The 12,306-nt window shown below is 44.9% G+C and overlaps 2 non-coding genes across 2 annotated transcripts; both read right to left on the bottom strand.

The window, feature by feature from the left end:
* Positions 1-10,973: 10,973 nt before the first annotated feature.
* On the bottom strand, positions 10,974-11,046 carry TRNAF-GAA (transfer RNA phenylalanine (anticodon GAA)). Its single transcript has one exon. It is a non-coding gene; the product is annotated as a tRNA-Phe (tRNA).
* Positions 11,047-11,969: 923 nt separating this feature from the next.
* Positions 11,970-12,042, bottom strand: TRNAF-GAA (transfer RNA phenylalanine (anticodon GAA)). The gene has a single exon. It is a non-coding gene; the product is annotated as a tRNA-Phe (tRNA).
* Between the last annotated feature and the right edge of the window lie 264 nt (positions 12,043-12,306).

Raw genomic sequence — 12,306 nt, forward strand, 5'->3', positions numbered from 1 at the left:
CTAATAGGGACAGAGAACACAAAGAGGTGAAATAGTCCCTCCTCATTGACTGTCCAAAGGATTTTTCTAGTGCCAAAAGAACAACAGACATATGCACAAAAAATCTGTTTGATGTTCCTAGAGTTCTTTTTTGAGAGGACAAATTCAGATTCACTCCAAAGACTCTCAGGAAATTTTTCAAAACCACATTACTAAGTTTTGTTTGACCTCATCTAATCAATAAATGAAGAAAAAAGTTTCTTGAAATTAAAAGTTGATGTCAGAGGTGGGATTTGAACCACTTGTAAACGGTGAAGAAAAAGCATTTTGCCGAAACCCGGGATTGGACCAGGGACCTTTAGATCTTCAGTCTAACGCTCTCCCAACTGAGATATTTCGGCCATATCTATACATTTTCTGGTGGGTTTGACACTCTGCAAATGTCAAGTGTCACACCTGGAGGGATATATTATAATTTTTCATTTGACTGGTTTTTGAAGCATGATTTCTATTTGAAACACCTTCCATTTTGCTGTACATATTTAATAACATTCATTAACTATTTGTGAATGAGTAGAAAAAGACAGCAATTTTGCCATTGAATTTTTACATTTTCAGTTTGTCTCCATGCACCAGTATAATTCTGACCCTGTGCTTCTAGAATAGGTCATGGTCGCTCATAAAACAAAATTTGCATGCATAATGTTACATCAAGTTTTATTTTTTATGAGATGCAAACAATTGGAGCAAAAAAGAGACAAAAATTTAGAGAAAATATTTTATTGATTTTTAATGTTAAAAGTGAGACCATTTGTCCCAAAATGTGCTGAAACATGTCAGAATGACATGGGCATTTCACATTTTTTAAACTATGATTACCTACTTGTTACGTTTTTGTTTATTAAGTATCGTTATGGTCTATTGATGTATGAGGTGAAAACTATGAAAGTAGACTTACCAGCAAATCCGTTTCTAGATATATTTCATGACAGCACTGTAGAAGGTTGATTCCCTACCCTAATAGGGACAGAGAACACAAAGAGGTGAAATAGTCCTCATTGACTGTCCAAAGGATTTTTCTAGTGCCAAAAGAACAACAGACATATGCACAAAAAATCTGTTTGATGTTCCTAGAGTTCTTTTTTGAGAGGACAAATTCAGATTCACTCCAAAGACTCTCAGGAAATTTTTCAAAACCACATTACTAAGTTTTGTTTGACCTCATCTAATCAATAAATGAAGATAAAGTTTGTTGAAATTAAATATTGATGTCAGAAGTGGGATTTGAACCCACGTCTCCAGGGGAGACTGCGACCTGTACGCAGCGCCTTAGACTGCTCCGCCATCCTGACTTCGACATGCAATTGGAACTTAACTCCTTCCATGCTAGTCAGCAGAAATGTTACCATTCCTTGTGATTAAAAACTTGTCACACCACCCCAAAAAAGTCAACAAATAACATTTTTTATATGCGTACTTTTCGTCTGCATTAATTTTTAAACCTCCATTTATTTTGTTTGGATATTAGAAATGTTAGATTTCTCACAAATGCGGTGATGCACCACATTTCTTAAGAAACTACTGTTTGGCCACACAGAAGGGCTTTGAAAGGAAGAGCCCTATTTGGGTTTTGCAATGCAGATTTTGCAGGAATACCTTGCAGATGAAATTTGCAGAGTACCAAAACAGCAGAAAACCTCCCAAAGTGACCACATTTTAGAAATTATTTTGCACAATGAGTTAATCAACACCTGCAATTACTATTGTCAGCCTATAGGTGTTTTCACTCTGAACCATCCAGCATTGCAAGTATGCCAGTTTAGTGCCCAGCTTTTGCTTGCAGAGACAAGCAACCCATACATTTTTAAGTGGGCTCTACTTGTGACATCGGCGGTTAAGCCCGCCGATGCCCCTTTCGCTGCGGCGGCCGCTGCGGCATCCCCTCACCTGCGCGCTCCCGCTCGGTCACGTGCCCGCCGTCAGTTCCTCTTCTCCTCGGCTCCTCCTTCCCGCCCCCTGGTTCGCGCTCGCCGCCGTCTTTCCTCTCTCTCCCATGATGGGCGGCGCTGAGGGGCGGGCCTGGTCTCCCCTGCGATGGGCGGTGCCGAGGGGCGGGTTTGGGTGACGAGCATCCGGGGGCTGCTGTACTTCAGGCGTCCTCGCAGTTAGGAGGACGCCTGACGATCGTGTAGTTTTCCTGCACTCTCTGGCCTCTACAGTTCTACTGTAGCTTTCCGCGTTCCGCCTGACACTCCCTGTCGCTCTCTGTCTCCTGCGTCCTTCCCTCCCAGCCTGCCTGTGCACTGTCTCCCATCTCCGGTGCCGTCCTCCTCCTTCTGCCCGTCTAGGTCCTCCCACGTACCATTGCCTTCCCTCTCCTTCTGTCCGTGGAGCCGTCCCTCTTGGTTCCGGCTGTCGCGCCTCCGTCCTCTGTGGTCCTGCCCCAAACGATCCCTGTATAGGGGTCGGTCTTCACCTGGCGTGCTCGACCCTGGGGCTCCGGATCCGCGATCCAGAGGGTCCACTCTCTATCTTAGGTACCCCTAGCGTTACAGTATCGTCAGGCCATGGACCCCGCCGGTGCCGCGGCTGCCACTCAAAAGGAACTGCTCTTCCTTAGAGAAAATCAGAACCGTATCATGTCATTCATGAAGTCCATGGACACCCGGCTCTCCGCTCTTCAGACCGCAGACCCAGCACACGCACCCCTATTAGTCAGTCTCCAGCAGGAGCTCGCACAACAGCACGATGCTCAGTCTCACATTTTGGGGTATATGGCCTCCGTGGATGATAGGCTGCTTTCTTTGCAGTCCTCTACGGCCGCTTCCACCCTAGCCCGGGACACCGTCTCTACTCCCCCTCCCCGTCTCGGTAAACCACCCAGGTACTGTGGGGACCCAAAATTGTGTAGGGGATTTTTAAATCAGTGCAGGTTGCACTTTGATCTTTCGCCCCAACAGTATCCTACGGACCGTGCTAAAGTGGCCTTTATAATCTCCCACCTTGAGGGGGAGGCGTTGGCTTGGGTGAATCCATTATGGGAGAGGGATGACCCGGTGGTGACCAACATCCAGTGTTTTTTGGAGACATTTCGCAAGGTTTTCGATGAACCTGGACGCCTTGCTTCCTCCACTGAGGCCCTTTTTAACCTCTGCCAGGGGTCCCTTACGGTAGGGCAATACGCCATCCGTTTTCGGACCTTGTCCTCGGAGCTGGGGTGGAATAATGAAGCCCTGGTTGGTGCGTTTTGGAGAGGACTTTCTGGTAAAATCAAAGACGAGTTGGCAGGGCGTGACCTCCCTACCACCCTGGAGGATCTCATCTCCTTGGCTACTCGTATTGATCTGCGTTTTCAGGAGCGCGCCCGAGAGTCGGCTAGGGAGAAGAGGTCCTTTAGGTTATACCAAGCTCCTATTCCGCGCACCGTTGCCCCTCCTAGTAACACCGCTCCTGAGCCCATGCAAGTTGATCGTATCAAGTTGTCTGAACAACGGCGTAGGGAGAGAATGTCCAAGGGACTCTGTCTCTATTGTGGAGGGGCCAACCACTTCATACGCACTTGTCCTGAGAGACCGGGAAACGCATCCGCCTAGGCCAGGTAGGAGAGGGCCCCCTAGGTGATTCTACCCCCTCTCTACCACTTACTGTTTCAGCTCTGCTTATTTCAGGACGGGGGCGTAGCTCTGTGGAGGCGTATGTGGACTCGGGTGCGGCAGGCAACTTCATCCACCAGGAGGAGGTGGACAGGCTCCAGATTCCCGTGGTCGTCCTAAGTAATCCTCGAGCAATCACCTCCGTTGACGGCAAACCTCTTCCTGGGCTCGTCACCTCGGTAACCACTGAAGTAAACCTGCAAGTTGGCGCCCTCCACTCTGAAAGGATTGCCTTTTATGTCTTGCCTCAGTTGTCCCACGCCATTCTTTTGGGGCTACCTTGGCTCAGGCGGCATGAGCCTGTTATCGATTGGCGCTCCGGAGAGATCCTGCGCTGGGGGCACGCCTGCCATGCAAGCTGTTTACGTAACCTGGTTCGTCCCCAGCCTCAGCGCAAGCCTACAGACCTCCCTGGTCTTCCTGTGCCATATCACGCTTATGCTGATGTTTTCTGCAAAAGAGAGGCGGATTCCCTGCCACCGCACCGGTCTTATGACTGCCCCATCGACCTGATGCCTGGAGCGATTCCTCCCAGAGGTAGAACATACCCTCTCTCTCCAGCCGAGACCACTGCCATGACGGAATACATCCACGAAAACCTCTCCAAGGGGTTTATCCGAAAGTCTTCCTCTCCTGCAGGCGCAGGTTTTTTCTTCGTCCGGAAGAAAGATGGATCACTGCGGCCTTGCATTGATTACCGGGGCCTGAACAAAATCACCATCAAGAATCGTTACCCTCTTCCGCTGATTCCGGAGCTTTTTGACCGGTTGAGAGGAGCCCGGATCTTCACGAAGTTAGACCTGCGGGGAGCCTACAATTTGGTCCGTATCCGTGCTGGGGACGAGTGGAAAACGGCCTTCAATACTCGTGACGGGCATTATGAATATCTAGTCATGCCATTTGGCCTTTGCAATGCCCCCGCTGTGTTCCAAGAATTTATCAATGAGGTATTCCGGGATCTACTCTATTCTTGTGTTGTCATCTACCTGGACGACATCCTCGTTTTCTCCCCCGATCTGCCTTCTCATCGCAGGAGTGTACGCTTGGTCTTGCATCGTCTCCGAGAGAACCAACTCTACGCCAAGATCGAGAAATGCCTTTTTGAGCAGTCGTCACTACCCTTCTTGGGATATGTCGTTTCCGACTCCGGTCTAAGCATGGATCCCGAAAAACTCGATGCGGTTCTCAAGTGGCCTCGTCCTGTGGGGATTAAGGCCATCCAGCGGTTTCTTGGGTTCGCAAACTATTACCGCCAGTTTGTGCCTCACTTTTCCACGGTTACCAAACCCATCACGAACCTGACCCGTAAAGGAACGAAGACCAACAGCTGGTCCCCTGAAGCGGAGGAAGCTTTCCAAACTCTGAAACGTTCTTTTGCCTCAGCACCCATTTTGCATCGGCCTGTGGCCAGCAGACCCTTTGTCCTGGAAGTGGATGCCTCCTCCACTGGAGCTGGGGCGGTCTTGTCCCAGCAGGCTTCGTCCGGACGGCTGGTTCCATGCGGTTTTTTCTCTAAAATCTTTTCACCGGCGGAGTGCAACTACTCCATTGGAGACCGTGAATTACTGGCCATTAAGATGGCCTTAACTGAATGGCGGTATTTACTCGAGGGAGCTGTACATCCCTTTACCATCCTCACAGACCACAAAAACCTGGCCTATCTGCAATCCGCCCAAAGGCTCAATGCCCGACAAGCCAGGTGGGCCTTGTTTTTTTCCCGCTTTGACTTCCAACTTCACTTCCGACCGGGTAATAGGAACATCAAGGCCGATGCCCTTTCCAGGTCGTTGCAGTCTTCAGAGAGGGACGAAATCCCATCCTGTATCATCGAGCCTTCCAGGATGATCACCGTGGCTCCTGTGAATTTTGCTACCCCTCCGCCCGGTAAGACCTTCGTCCCTCCAGGCAAACGTATAGAGGTGTTGTGCTGGGGACATTCCTCCAAAATTGCTGGACACGTGGGGACCAAGAAGACTCTCTTACTGCTTTCCCGGTATTATTGGTGGCCCACGCTTCGCCAGGATGTGATGGACTACGTGGCCTCTTGCACAATCTGTGCCCAGAACAAGGTGGCTAGGACCTTGCCCGCCGGTCTTCTTCATCCGTTGCCAGTTCCTGAAGCCCCCTGGCAACAGATCGCCATGGACTTTGTGACCGATTTGCCCCGCTCGGCCGGATGTACCACCATCTTAGTCGTGGCAGATCGCTTTTCTAAGATGGCCCATTTTATTCCCTTATCGGGACTACCGTCCGCCCCAAAGTTGGCTGAGATCTTCATCCACCAGGTCTTCAGGCTGCATGGTCTTCCTCAGCGGATTCTGTCGGATCGGGGGGTCCAGTTCACCTCCCGCTTCTGGAGGGCACTTTGCCGGCTTATGGGTACATCTCTCGACTTTTCCTCCGCATATCATCCTCAGACCAACGGGCAAGTGGAACGAATTAATCAGGGGTTAACCACCTTCCTACGTCACTTTACCAACGCTCATCAAGACGACTGGGTGGCGCTCTTACCTTGGGCTGAATTCTCACACAATAATCATCCCAGTGAATCTACCACCAGGTCACCTTTTTTTGTGGTAACCGGTCAGAACCCAAATATTCCATTGCCTTTTTCTACCTCTACCGAGGTACCCGCAGCTGATTCTCTTGCTAAAAAATTCTCGCAGATTTGGAGAGAGACCCGGGATGCGCTCAAAAGTGCCAACGACCGAATCAAGAAGCATGCAGACAAGAGACGGAAGGACGTACCCCCGTACCATCCTGGTGACAAGGTCTGGCTTTCAACTCGACATATCCGTCTGAGAGTTCCCTCTTACAAGCTGAGTCCTCGGTACATTGGACCGTTTGAGGTGATTGGACGTATTAATGCCGTGGCTTACAAACTAAGGTTGCCTGCTTCGCTCCGGGTGCCCAACGCCTTCCATGTCTCGCTCCTGAAACCCGTAGTCCTGAACCGGTTCCAACCGGTTTCCATCATTCCTCCTCCTGCCATCTCTGATAACGTCTTCGAGGTCAAGGACATCTTGGCTATGAAAAAAGCCCGGGGTAAGACCCTTTTTCTTATCGATTGGGTGGGTTTTGGTCCCGAGGAGAGGTCCTGGGAGCCCCGGGAGAATATCAACGCCCCTCGCATTCTAAAAAAGTTTTTGGCCAATCTCGCTAAGGGAAGCCGTAAGGGGGGAGGTACTGTGACATCGGTGGTTAAGCCCGCCGATGCCCCTTTCGCTGCGGCGGCCGCTGCGGCATCCCCTCACCTGCGCGCTCCCGCTCGGTCACGTGCCCGCCGTCAGTTCCTCTTCTCCTCGGCTCCTCCTTCCCGCCCCCTGGTTCGCGCTCGCCGCCGTCTTTCCTCTCTCTCCCATGATGGGCGGCGCTGAGGGGCGGGCCTGGTCTCCCCTGCGATGGGCGGCGCCGAGGGGCGGGTTTGGGTGACGAGCATCCGGGGGCTGCTGTACTTCAGGCGTCCTCGCAGTTAGGAGGACGCCTGACGATCGTGTAGTTTTCCTGCACTCTCTGGCCTCTACAGTTCTACTGTAGCTTTCCGCGTTCCGCCTGACACTCCCTGTCGCTCTCTGTCTCCTGCGTCCTTCCCTCCCAGCCTGCCTGTGCACTGTCTCCCATCTCCGGTGCCGTCCTCCTCCTTCTGCCCGTCTAGGTCCTCCCACGTACCATTACCTTCCCTCTCCTTCTGTCCGTGGAGCCGTCCCATTTGGTTCCGGCTGTCGCGCCTCCGTCCTCTGTGGTCCTGCCCCAAACGATCCCTGTATAGGGGTCGGTCTTCACCTGGCGTGCTCGACCCTGGGGCTCCGGATCCGCGATCCAGAGGGTCCACTCTCTATCTTAGGTACCCCTAGCGTTACACTACTCACTGGAGCAATGTCAAATATGTAGATGCTTTGTCTCACCATTAAAGTAGAAACCTCCTATATTTCAAATTAAAGATGACGGACCTGTGTGGAGCTTGTGTTTTTTGCCTTTTTGACTTTGTCCACAGCATATTTTTTAAGGACATTTGTCTCAGTAATGCCTCAGTGTTTCAAAGTCAAACAAGCTGACTATAATCATTCAGCTAGTGTCTGATAAGTGCTGACTGTTTCAGCTATCAGGTTACCTTTTAATCCTCTTACAGCTAAGTCAATCTGAAATAAAACAAAATAGAGGAAAAATTACTAAAAAACATTCATGTGTTCAAAAGGAAAAAGTTACCGTTTCTCAAATTTTTAACATTTTGTTTTCTGTAGATAGTTAAGATTTTTAGGCCTTTTGATCATGATCAGTCCATGTGCTTTGTTTAATATCTCCTTAAAATGTAAACGGTGAAGAAAAAGCATTTTGCAGAAACCCGGGATCTTTAGATCTTCAGTCTAACGCTCTCCCAACTGAGCTATTTCGGCCATATCTATACATTTTCTGGTGGGTTTGACACTCTGCAAATGTCAAGTGTCACACCTGGAGGGATATATTATAATTTTTCATTTGACTGTTTTTTGAAGCATGATTTCTATTTGAAACGCCTTCCATTTTGCTGCACATATTTAATAACATTCATTAACTATTTGTGAATGAGTAGAAAAAGACAGCAATTTTGCCATTGAATTTTTACATTTTCAGTTTGTCTCCATGCACCAGTATAATTCTGACCCCCTGCTTCTAGAATAGGTCATGGTCGCACATAAAACACAATTTGCATGCATAATGTTACATCAAGTTTTATTTTTTATGAGCTGCAAACAATTGGAGCAAAAAAGAGACAAAAATTTAGAGAAAATATTTTATTGATTGTTAATGTTAAAAGTGAGACCATTTGTCCCAAAATGTGCTGAAACATGTCAGAATGACATGGGCATTTCACATTTTTTAAACTATGATTAGCTACTTGTTACGTTTTTGTTTATTAAGTATCGTTATGGTCTATTGATGTATGAGGTGAAAACTATGAAAGTAGACTTACCAGCAAATCCGTTTCTAGATATATTTCATGACAGCACTGTAGAAGGTTGATTCCCTACCCTAATAGGGACAGAGAACACAAAGAGGTGAAATAGTCCCTCCTCATTGACTGTCCAAAGGATTTTTCTAGTGCCAAAAGAACAACAGACATATGCACAAAAAATCTGTTTGATGTTCCTAGAGTTCTTTTTTGAGAGGACAAATTCAGATTCACTCCAAAGACTCTCAGGAAATTTTTCAAAACCACATTACTAAGTTTTGTTTGACCTCATCTAATCAATAAATGAAGAAAAAAGTTTCTTGAAATTAAAAGTTGATGTCAGAGGTGGGATTTGAACCACTTGTAAACGGTGAAGAAAAAGCATTTTGCCGAAACCCGGGATTGGACCAGGGACCTTTAGATCTTCAGTCTAACGCTCTCGCAACTGAGATATTTCGGCCATAACTATACATTTTCTGGGGGGTTTGACACTCTGCAAATGTCAAGTGTCACACCTGGAGGGATATATTATAATTTTTCATTTGACTGTTTTTTGAAGCATGATTTCTATTTGAAACACCTTCCATTTTGCTGTACATATTTAATAACATTCATTAACTATTTGTGAATGAGTAGAAAAAGACAGCAATTTTGCCATTGAATTTTTACATTTTCAGTTTGTCTCCATGCACCAGTATAATTCTGACCCTGTGCTTCTAGAATAGGTCATGGTCGCTCATAAAACAAAATTTGCATGCATAATGTTACATCAAGTTTTATTTTTTATGAGATGCAAACAATTGGAGCAAAAAAGAGACAAAAATTTAGAGAAAATATTTTATTGATTTTTAATGTTAAAAGTGAGACCATTTGTCCCAAAATGTGCTGAAACATGTCAGAATGACATGGGCATTTCACATTTTTTAAACTATGATTACCTACTTGTTACGTTTTTGTTTATTAAGTATCGTTATGGTCTATTGATGTATGAGGTGAAAACTATGAAAGTAGACTTACCAGCAAATCCGTTTCTAGATATATTTCATGACAGCACTGTAGAAGGTTGATTCCCTACCCTAATAGGGACAGAGAACACAAAGAGGTGAAATAGTCCCTCCTCATTGACTGTCCAAAGGATTTTTCTAGTGCCAAAAGAACAACAGACATATGCACAAAAAATCTGTTTGATGTTCCTAGAGTTCTTTTTTGAGAGGACAAATTCAGATTCACTCCAAAGACTCTCAGGAAATTTTTCAAAACCACATTACTAAGTTTTGTTTGACCTCATCTAATCAATAAATGAAGATAAAGTTTCTTGAAATTAAATGTTGATGTCAGAAGTGGGATTTGAGCCCACACCTCAAGGGAAGACTGCGACTTAAAGGCAGCGCCTTAGACCGCTCGGCCATCCTGACTTCAATATGCAAATGGAACTTAACTACTTCCATGGTAGTCAGCAGAAATGTTATCATTTCTTGTGATTAAAAACTTGTCACACCACCCTAAAAAAGTTAATAAACAACATTTTTTATATGCGTACTTTTCGTCTGCATTAATTTTTAAACCTCCATTTATTTTGTTTTGATATTAGAAATGTTAGATTTCTCACAAATGCGGTGATGCACCACATTTCTTCAGAAACTACTGTTTGGCCACACAGCAGGGCTTTGAAAGGAAGAGCCCTATTTGGGTTTTGCAATGCAGATTTTGCAGGAATACCTTGCAGATGAAATTTGCAGAGTACCAAAACAGCAGAAAACCTCCCAAAGTGACCACATTTTAGAAATTATTTTGCACAATGAGTTAATCAACACCTGCAATTACTATTGTCAGCCTATAGGTGTTTTCACTCTGAACCATCCAGCATTGCAAGTATGCCAGTTTAGTGCCCAGCTTTTGCTTGCAGAGACAAGCAACCCATACAGTTTTAAGTGGGCTCTACTCACTGGAGCAATGTCAAATATGTAGATGCTTTGTCTCACCATTAAAGTAGAAACCTCCTATATTTCAAATTAAAGATGACGGTCCTGCGTGGAGCTTGTGTTTTTTGCCTTTTTGACTTTGTCCACAGCATATTTTTTTAAGGACATTTGTCTCAGTAATGCCTCAGTGTTTCAAAGTCAAACAAGCTGACTATAATCATTCAGCTAGTGTCTGATAAGTGCTGTCTGTTTCAGCTATCTGGTTACCTTTTAATTCTCTTACAGCTAAGTCAATCTGAAATAAAACAAAATAGAGGAAAAATTACTAAAAAACATTCATGTGTTCAAAAGGAAAAAGTTACCGTTTCTCAAATTTTTAACATTTTGTTTTCTGTAGATAGTTAAGATTTTTAGGCCTTTTGATCATGATCAGTCCATGTGCTTTGTTTAATATCTCCTTAAAATGTAAACGGTGAAGAAAAAGCATTTTGCCGAAACCCGGGATTGGACCAAGGACCTTTAGATCTTCAGTCTAACGCTCTCCCAACTGAGCTATTTCGGCCATATCTATACATTTTCTGGTGGGTTTGACACTCTGCAAATGTCAAGTGTCACACCTGGAGGGATATATTATAATTTTTCATTTGACTGTTTTTTGAAGCATGATTTCTATTTGAAACGCCTTCCATTTTGCTGCACATATTTAATAACATTCATTAACTATTTGTGAATGAGTAGAAAAAGACAGCAATTTTGCCATTGAATTTTTACATTTTCAGTTTGTCTCCATGCACCAGTATAATTCTGACCCCCTGCTTCTAGAATAGGTCATGGTCGCACATAAAACACAATTTGCATGCATAATGTTACATCAAGTTTTATTTTTTATGAGATGCAAACAATTGGAGCAAAAAAGAGACAAAAATTTAGAGAAAATATTTTATTGATTGTTAATGTTAAAAGTGAGACCATTTGTCCCAAAATGTGCTGAAACATGTCACAATGACATGGGCATTTCACATTTTTTAAACTATGATTAGCTACTTGTTACGTTTTTGTTTATTAAGTATCGTTATGGTCTATTGATGTATGAGGTGAAAACTATGAAAGTAGACTTACCAGCAAATCCGTTTCTAGATATATTTCATGACAGCACTGTAGAAGGTTGATTCCCTACCCTAGTAGGGACAGAGAACACAAAGAGGTGAAATAGTCCCTCCTCATTGACTGTCCAAAGGATTTTTCTAGTGCCAAAAGAACAACAGACATATGCACAAAAAATCTGTTTGATGTTCCTAGAGTTCTTTTTTGAGAGGACAAATTCAGATTCACTCCAAAGACTCTCAGGAAATTTTTCAAAACCACATTACTAAGTTTTGTTTGACCTCATCTAATCAATAAATGAAGAAAAAAGTTTCTTGAAATTAAAAGTTGATGTCAGAGGTGGGATTTGAACCACTTGTAAACGGTGAAGAAAAAGCATTTTGCCAAAACCCGGGATTGGACCAGGGACCTTTAGATCTTCAGTCTAACGCTCTCCCAACTGAGCTATTTCGGCCATATCTATACATTTTCTGGGGGGTTTGACACTCTGCAAATGTCAAGTGTCACACCTGGAGGGATATATTATAATTTTTCATTTGACTGTTTTTTGAAGCATGATTTCTATTTGAAACGCCTTCCATTTTGCTGTACATATTTAATAACATTCATTAACTATTTGTGAATGAGTAGAAAAAGACAGCAATTTTGCCATTGAATTTTTACATTTTCAGTTTGTCTCCATGCACCAGTATAATTCTGACCCTGTGCTTCTAGAATA

This window comes from Dendrobates tinctorius, unplaced genomic scaffold (genome assembly GCF_039654945.1).
Source record: "Dendrobates tinctorius isolate UK_male_01 unplaced genomic scaffold, ASM3965494v1 ptg000184l, whole genome shotgun sequence".
Taxonomy (NCBI): domain Eukaryota; kingdom Metazoa; phylum Chordata; class Amphibia; order Anura; family Dendrobatidae; genus Dendrobates; species Dendrobates tinctorius.